The sequence below is a fragment of the Manis javanica genome, chromosome 3, assembly GCF_040802235.1.
Source record: "Manis javanica isolate MJ-LG chromosome 3, MJ_LKY, whole genome shotgun sequence".
Lineage (NCBI taxonomy): Eukaryota > Metazoa > Chordata > Mammalia > Pholidota > Manidae > Manis > Manis javanica.
In genome coordinates, this window is record NC_133158.1 from 87,226,517 (window position 1) to 87,234,272 (window position 7,756).

The window sequence follows — 7,756 nt, forward strand, 5'->3', positions numbered from 1 at the left end:
TGCATAACCGACTAATTCTAGGAACTTGCTCTATTCCTATTTTCATCCTTCTTATATTCCTAAATTTTCACTCCAGGTTATAGATATCAAGTAAAAGGAGTAGAGAAACTAAAAAGAGTAAGAAGACAAAATTATTTATAATATTTTACATTGTGTTTATTATTTGTCATAATGAACTGTATCATATGATGTGGTATATTTTGCTTTTATATTATCACATGAGAAATATGACCAACATTCCCTGCTCTGTATATCCCGTGCCTGCTCCTACCTACCATTGCATGAGATTCCCAGTGGGTCTTTGCGCACATGGTGTATGACTAATCCTCTCTGGTGGATTAATCTTCCTTCCTGATTCCCTCTTATTTATCCCCTTCTCTTTTTCCTTCACCCTTTTCAACCACTTTAATCTCTTGAAAAACATAGACAGTTAAAGTAAGACAAGAAACATGTTTATTTCAGCACATATCAACTAGTCAATGCATATGTTTAAAAGGAATGTATTTTGCAGAATATTTGTCATGTTTTTTATATTTTGTAAATAGTATCAATATTTTAATCATTCATCACTCATTACTTCTGAATCACTGTTTCAATATTTCATTAGAAATATAATTATTATGTTCAGTATACTATATAATGTTTTAGAAAGTGATCTTATAGAGTGAAGTAATTAGGCAATTCTGGTCAGATTCAATTTTATATTTCATCAGATGACTACTAAAACTCACTTTTAGATTTTCATTTATCCATAGTATTTTAAAAACATCAATGTCATTGGTTTTATGACAAAAATTGATTTTATTTATTTTGTGTTCAATGTTGTTGTCATAAACATTGTCACTTCAGTTCATTGTTTTATTCAGATTGATTATAATCCTTTAATTCAGCATTTAGCTTATCTACTTTTAAAAAATTCTGACAAAACACTTTGTTTACACCCCACATGTTCTCTGAGAACCGTGGGAAGAACAGCTTTATCCTCAGAGATAGTTCCTTTCTACAATGTACAACAGAGTGGTTTTCATTTGCAGAATCAATCTAGTACAAGGCAGGTGTCTCAGTGAAATAAATTCTAATTTTATTTACCCTGTATTGAACCCTTCAGTTTTTCTTAAACTCCTAGGCTCCTATCAAGAGTAATGTAATTACTTTTGGCTTTGTTCAGAGGGCTAAGATCTAGAGAGCTAATTAATCATCATAATTAATTATATATAATTAATATGCATTTAATGATTAATTTTATAATTTTTGTATCTCTATATATATGAAACACACATGCACACCACATATGATTAATTGCCATTATTTAGGACATGAGGAAGTACTCTCCTATAAATTGTCTTAATCTGTTCTCTCCATTTTCCTCTGCAGAGATAAATGTGTTCTAGTTACTTAATAAAGACACTTAATACAGAATTAAACTTCAGTTTACCTCCACAGATTTGTTCAGTTACTACACTGAAAGAATTCTAGCACTTGGAGAGTTTAAGATTTTCAAAGTAAGTACAAGTAAGAATATTTAGATATTTCTGTGATAATAACACTATAAGAAATATAAAAAATATTTTCAACTATAGAAATGCAATAAATTTATATTTAATAAATCATATATCTAATGATGTTGGGAAAATACAGGACAGAATTTAACAAAATCACTTGGAGATAATTAAAATTACATTCATTTAAAAAGAACTGATGGACTAACAAATTTCAAAGCAGCACAAACAGGTCACAGAGTAGATGTTCAATAAACAATAATCAAATCTGAATTAAATTAGAAATAACTGTATTATTATTAATGCAAAAGAATGTTCTTTTCGAATAATTGGGCACTAAACAGTATTGTGTGCCTACCTTCTAAGAACAGCCCTCAATACTTTCTTAAATAATATTCCCCAGTAACTGGAAATTTGCAATACATTTAGCTCTGCCACCACTTAGTTCTCCTATGTCCATCAAGCCATTCATTTTTTCCCCCCATTTTAATCATTAATTAAGATTTAGCCATATCTGACTTGGAATAGTTTAGATGTAGGGAAGTTTAGGTAATTAGATCTTCTGTTCCTCAAATGATCACACAGAAATTTTGAAACACTTCTCTGTTCACAACATTTCTGCATGTTAAGTAGGAAATATGAAAACAACATAATTATACTTTTAAACATGGTAGTAAAAATTATAAATTACACTTTCAAATAACATGGTAGTAAAAGAAAAAGGTGATAAGCAGAAGGGGATACAATACAGCTTTTTACAATAGGTTGTCTTAAAGCACTGCCTAGTATGAATCCATCTTCTGAAAACCTTCTAATTCTTCACTGTGATCTGTGTAATAAGTCTTGCATACCTTTTATGATTTTTTTTTTACAAAACATTGTGAATTACAAAGAAATGACTAACTTGTTAACATACTCTGGCCTCCCTCAGAAACAGTACAAAACAGTGAGGCAATCCCAAATAATCAAACATAGCCTTTGATCTCTATCAGAGGAAATGAAACACCTTTCTTTATGCCACTTTGTACCCCTGTTTACCTTGTCTCCCTTCTACAACCCCTACATTAGATTATCTTGTGTCATGAACTAAGCCATAGACAGATGATTATAATTAAATAATGTCACTGCAGTAACTAAGGAAAGCATGCTGTTTCTTTCATCTTCAGAGATGCCTAAATGAAAAAAAAGTCAGACTCACTCGGCACAATATCAATTAATTTGCTGTGTTCTGTATTCACTTCTTGTTACACCATATGATATCCCTGTGTCACCCAGTAAGACTACTCAGGAGTTAAACTTTTTTTTCCACCATGAGTTTAAGGAGTAGAAATATAACTTCTAACTCAGCTTCAAATAGCAAACATCTTTTGTGAAAGATTTATACACTTCAAAATGCGCTCCCAGGCATCATGTATTAATGCTGTCTAATGAAACTCGGAGCAAAGAGGTTTTCTAATGAAATTTCAGGTGCAGCAGTCCATTGTTTAGACAAGATTTACTCTATTCAAGAGACAAATGATAAATCTACCCATGAACAATAGTACACAGTGATACGACCCTTATGGGCAAGCCACATTCCTAAGTCAATGTCTCACCTTGACATTTATTTTCCATAAGTAACAAGTTTACCCTTTACACAGCATTAAGAGAGCATTCATCTTCAGCAAGGTTGCAAGCCATTGACATTATCTCTTCCTTGGGTAATAAAGAACCTTGATTTCTGGATACAAAAGAATTTAAGCAAGAATGAACTGAGTAATGCGCACATTCATTGCTACTTTCACAATCAATAGAGCCCGGCATGACATGCATGACTAATGTCTGCTTTAAATAATGTCTGATCCAGTGTGGCAGAGTTCCTTTTCAAGCCATATGGCTGTATGATCTTTTCCTTAAAAACTGCTTTGAGTAAAATTTATCATCTTTTCAAAAGTTATGAGTTGTGGGAATACTACATTTTATTGCCACTTAGACTAACTGAATAAATTAATTTTGATTCATGTTCATATCCTGGTGGGAATCCCCCATCTTAATTCCTTCTCTCTCTTTCTCTCTCTCTTTATAGACATACATAAAATATATATAAAATATATAATTTATAATATATACTATATTTTATATACTTGTAATATGTGATACTTATATATAGTACCCACAAATTCAAAGTAATTTGAATTGAAGTTGGTAAAGAAAGAATTATTAACATCAGTAGAACACATTATTGAATGGGGTTATATTATTCAACAGTGCTGGTCCAGCGCCCCACAAGAAAGATATGTAATGCCTATATTATTCATATAATATACCTGGGTACTAATACAGGTTTATACAGATATCCAAATGCTGAAAAGATGAGAACATCTTTTTGAGAATTTGCTTTTCTCCCATATTTTCTCTCTAAAGCTACATGACAAACAAAAAGTCTACATAAAGATACATAGGAAGAGACACAGAACTAGAATTAGAGAAATCTCAATATCAGTATACTTTTTCCTTATACAAGAAAAGGCAATATTATATAGCTTGCTCAGGCTTTAAATGATTCCATACCAGCTCCACTACTTAATGTATGGCTTTTGGTAAGTCTTAAACCTATGACTCAGTTTCCCAGTCTGTAAAATGGTGCCTACCTCATGAGATTAATGTGAGGATCAGATGAAATCATACCCATAAATCACATAGACTTAAGAAGCACAATCACTTATTATTATAAAAATGAACTTTTTAATAATATTGAGAATTTATTACATGCCAGGCATTGTTCTAAATGAAATGATTATCAGTATCATCTCTATTTTACAGATGAGATAAACTGAGATGCTGAAAGGTGAAGTTACTCCCAATCCCTGCATAGCTATTAAGGTATAAAGCTTGAATTTAATCCCAAACAGTTTGGCTCCAGAATCTCTCTATATGCTGAATAATTATGCTATACTTTTAAACTCAAGTAAAAATGTGGAAAAGTTAAAAAACATATAGATGTGAAAAAGAAAAAAATATTTCTAATATCTTGAGATAGATTTGAATATTATTTCTTAGAAGCATTTTTCTACCTTTATAGATTTTTCTTAAAATGCGATCATTTTGTCAAAACACATTGTATTTTTTAAAAAAGTAATCCTTTACTTACTTGAAGAAATTGAATGAACCAGACTAACAAATGTACCTCAGACTTCTGCTATATTTTATTTTATTAACTTAACCTGAAATAGGTTTTTCTTCTTTTTTCATCTGATGGTTTTCAAATTGTGCTACAATTTTCATTAGAATGTAAGCAATTATAAATGAACTCCAGAAACATATGGATGTGCAGCTTAAATGTCAACAGGAGTTTTGTGGGGGCTCCAAACTCACTAAAAACAAAAACAAAACTAAGGATATGACAGAATTTTAAAACTTACAACCATTAACAAATGCACAAAAGAAAAGGTCAATATATTTAGCTCAAACATAAAATATTATGTATGTCACTGTCTGATATATTCAAAAGACAAGCAAGAAGTTAGGAAAGTTTTAATTATAAAATGTTGAAAGCAATTAAAATTAATATTCTTAACATATCTTTAAAACATATGGATAATAAAACAAGGATATTAAAGGGCAAAAACACTGTTAATTAATGAAACAATAAATACAAATAGCTATTGTAGATATGAAAAGATAGCATAGTAATAAAAATGCTAATTAAATTAATAAAATGCCATTGTCTTAACAGACTGATATAGCCTCAGGTTTTATTACCAACATTGGGAATGCAAGAAAATGTCAGTTTTACTCTCTTGTGCTATTGTAAATTGGCAGAACAGCATGAATCACATTTTAAGGATGTCTTCCCAGATAAGTCTATCCCTCTTTGTCTACAAATAACTGGATACTTCCTGTGAAAACCAATCCATTCACAAGTGTGGGCACTGAGAACCATGTTGTGCATCTGGAACACATCAAGAGCCATGGCCAATCATAATGTTTCTCTCATAAATGTAGACTCAGAAGCAGCAAGTGATTTCTTTGCCTGGTTAAAAGCCTAAGGCATGATCTGGAGAGCTGTGCAGTGGCCATAGATGGAGAATCCAACAGACTGTTTAGCTGAGAGTAAGAGAAGTGAGAAACACAGGGAAAAAGAAATAGAAGCGTCAGAGAGATATGGCCAATGACTTTTCATTTCTTATTCAGTCTCTGCCTATGGCCTGACATTCTTCTTTTCTGTGTTTCAAGAAACCCCTAACTCTCCTAACAATAGGGAACTATTTTTTGCTCAAATTGCTCCTAATATTTAGACTGAACCTGAGCAAATTGTTTGTAAAAGCAATTTGGAAGACAAGTCACAGACTTGGAGAAAATATTTGCAGCAGACATACCTGATAATGGACTGTTATCTAAAGCATACAAAGAACCCTTTAAACTCAACAGTAAGAAAACTAACAACCTAATTTTAAAATGAACAACCATTCACTAAGGAAGATACATGGATAGCAAATAAGCATGTGAAAAGATACTCCATGTCATACGTCATTAGGGAGTGAACAATTAAAACAACAAGATACCACTGCACACCTACTCGAACAGCTAAAACCCCAAATACTGACAACACCAAATGCTGCCAAGGATGTGGAGCAACAGGAACTCTCTTTCATGGCTGGTGTGAATACAAAATGGTACAGACACTTTGGAAAGACAGTTTGCCAGTTTCTTACCAAACTAAATAAACATTTACCAAATGATCCAGCAATTGTGCCCCTTGGTATTTACCCAAAGTAATTGAAAATTAACGTCTACACAAAAACCTGCACACAGGTGTTTTTAGCAACTTTATTGATAATTGCCGCGATGGAGAAACAACAAGATGTCCTTCGGTATGTGAATGGATAAATAAACTGGGGTACATCCCCACATGGAATATTATTCAGCACTAAAAATAAATGAGCTATCAAGCCATGAAAACACCTGGAGGTACCTTCAGTGCACCTTGTAAGCAAAAGATACCAACCCGAAAAGGCTACATACTGTGAGATTCCAACTAGAGCATATTCTGGAAAAGGCAAAACTATAGATTAGGAAAAGATCAGTGGTGCCAGGGGTTAGGAAGGACAGATGAATAAACAGAGCACAGAGAATTTTTAGGGTCAGATGTCATGTAATGGTGGGTACAAGTCATGATACATTTGTCAAAACCTATAGAATGTATAACAAAAGTGAACTCTAAATGCAAACTGTGGGCTTTGGGTGCTAGTGATGTGTCAATGCAGATTCATCAGTTTTAACAAATGTACCACTCTGGTGGGGGATGTTGATAGTGGAGAGGACTGCGTGTTGGGGGACAGGGAGTATATGGGAACTCAGTACCTTCTGCTCAATTTTGCCATGAATCTTAAACTGCTCTTAAAAAAAAAGTATTTTTTTAAAGCAATTTGGGAGTGTTTTCAAGAACTTCAAAAATCTTATAAGACAAGCTCAACAATTCCACTTCTAAGAATCTATTTTGTGGGAGATCAAGCTTATACTATAAAACTGCATTGTGTAAAAAATTTTTTTGGATGAAAGTTAATTGTGTTGTTACACATACAAGTGAAAAGCAGAAAGCAATACATATAACAAAAGAAATGATTAAACTATAATAAATTTATACAATTCAATATTATATTATGCAAAATTAAAATGTTTACAAAAAGCTGATTTAAAACACTGATAAATTAATAGCTGATAGTATTAAGTGAGAAGACTATGGTTGAAACATCTATTTCTTGGCTTCCTACAACTTGAACGGAGCATTCTGGTTTGAATTTCAGAGCACAAATAGTTAAAAATTTAAAAACATTATAAAGGAAATTATGTCTAAGATTGCAGTTGTAGAATTTTAGATAACATGGGAAAGTTTTCTTATTATTCCCCAGGGAGGTTTTATGGTACTCCTCATTATCTATCATTTGGTTAATATACTTTACCAACATATTCCAATTCTGCTGAATAACACTAACATGATTAGGGGTGATTTTCAAGGGCTATTCTCTCTAAATATCATTTAGCTTAGTTTTAAAAATATTCAATACCTGATAAGCTTATTTTTATATAATTTTCTTAGCAAATTCTCTTTATATATCCATTGAAAAACTACTTTTCTTGTGTATGTGAAGTCTGAATATTCTGCAAGTGTGAAATAAATACTTTTGTGAATTGTAACTTTCTTCTCTCATTAGAAGATGCTATTAGAGCTTCAAGGATACAGAATTTACAGTGGAAGAATAATGTCATCTTTTAGA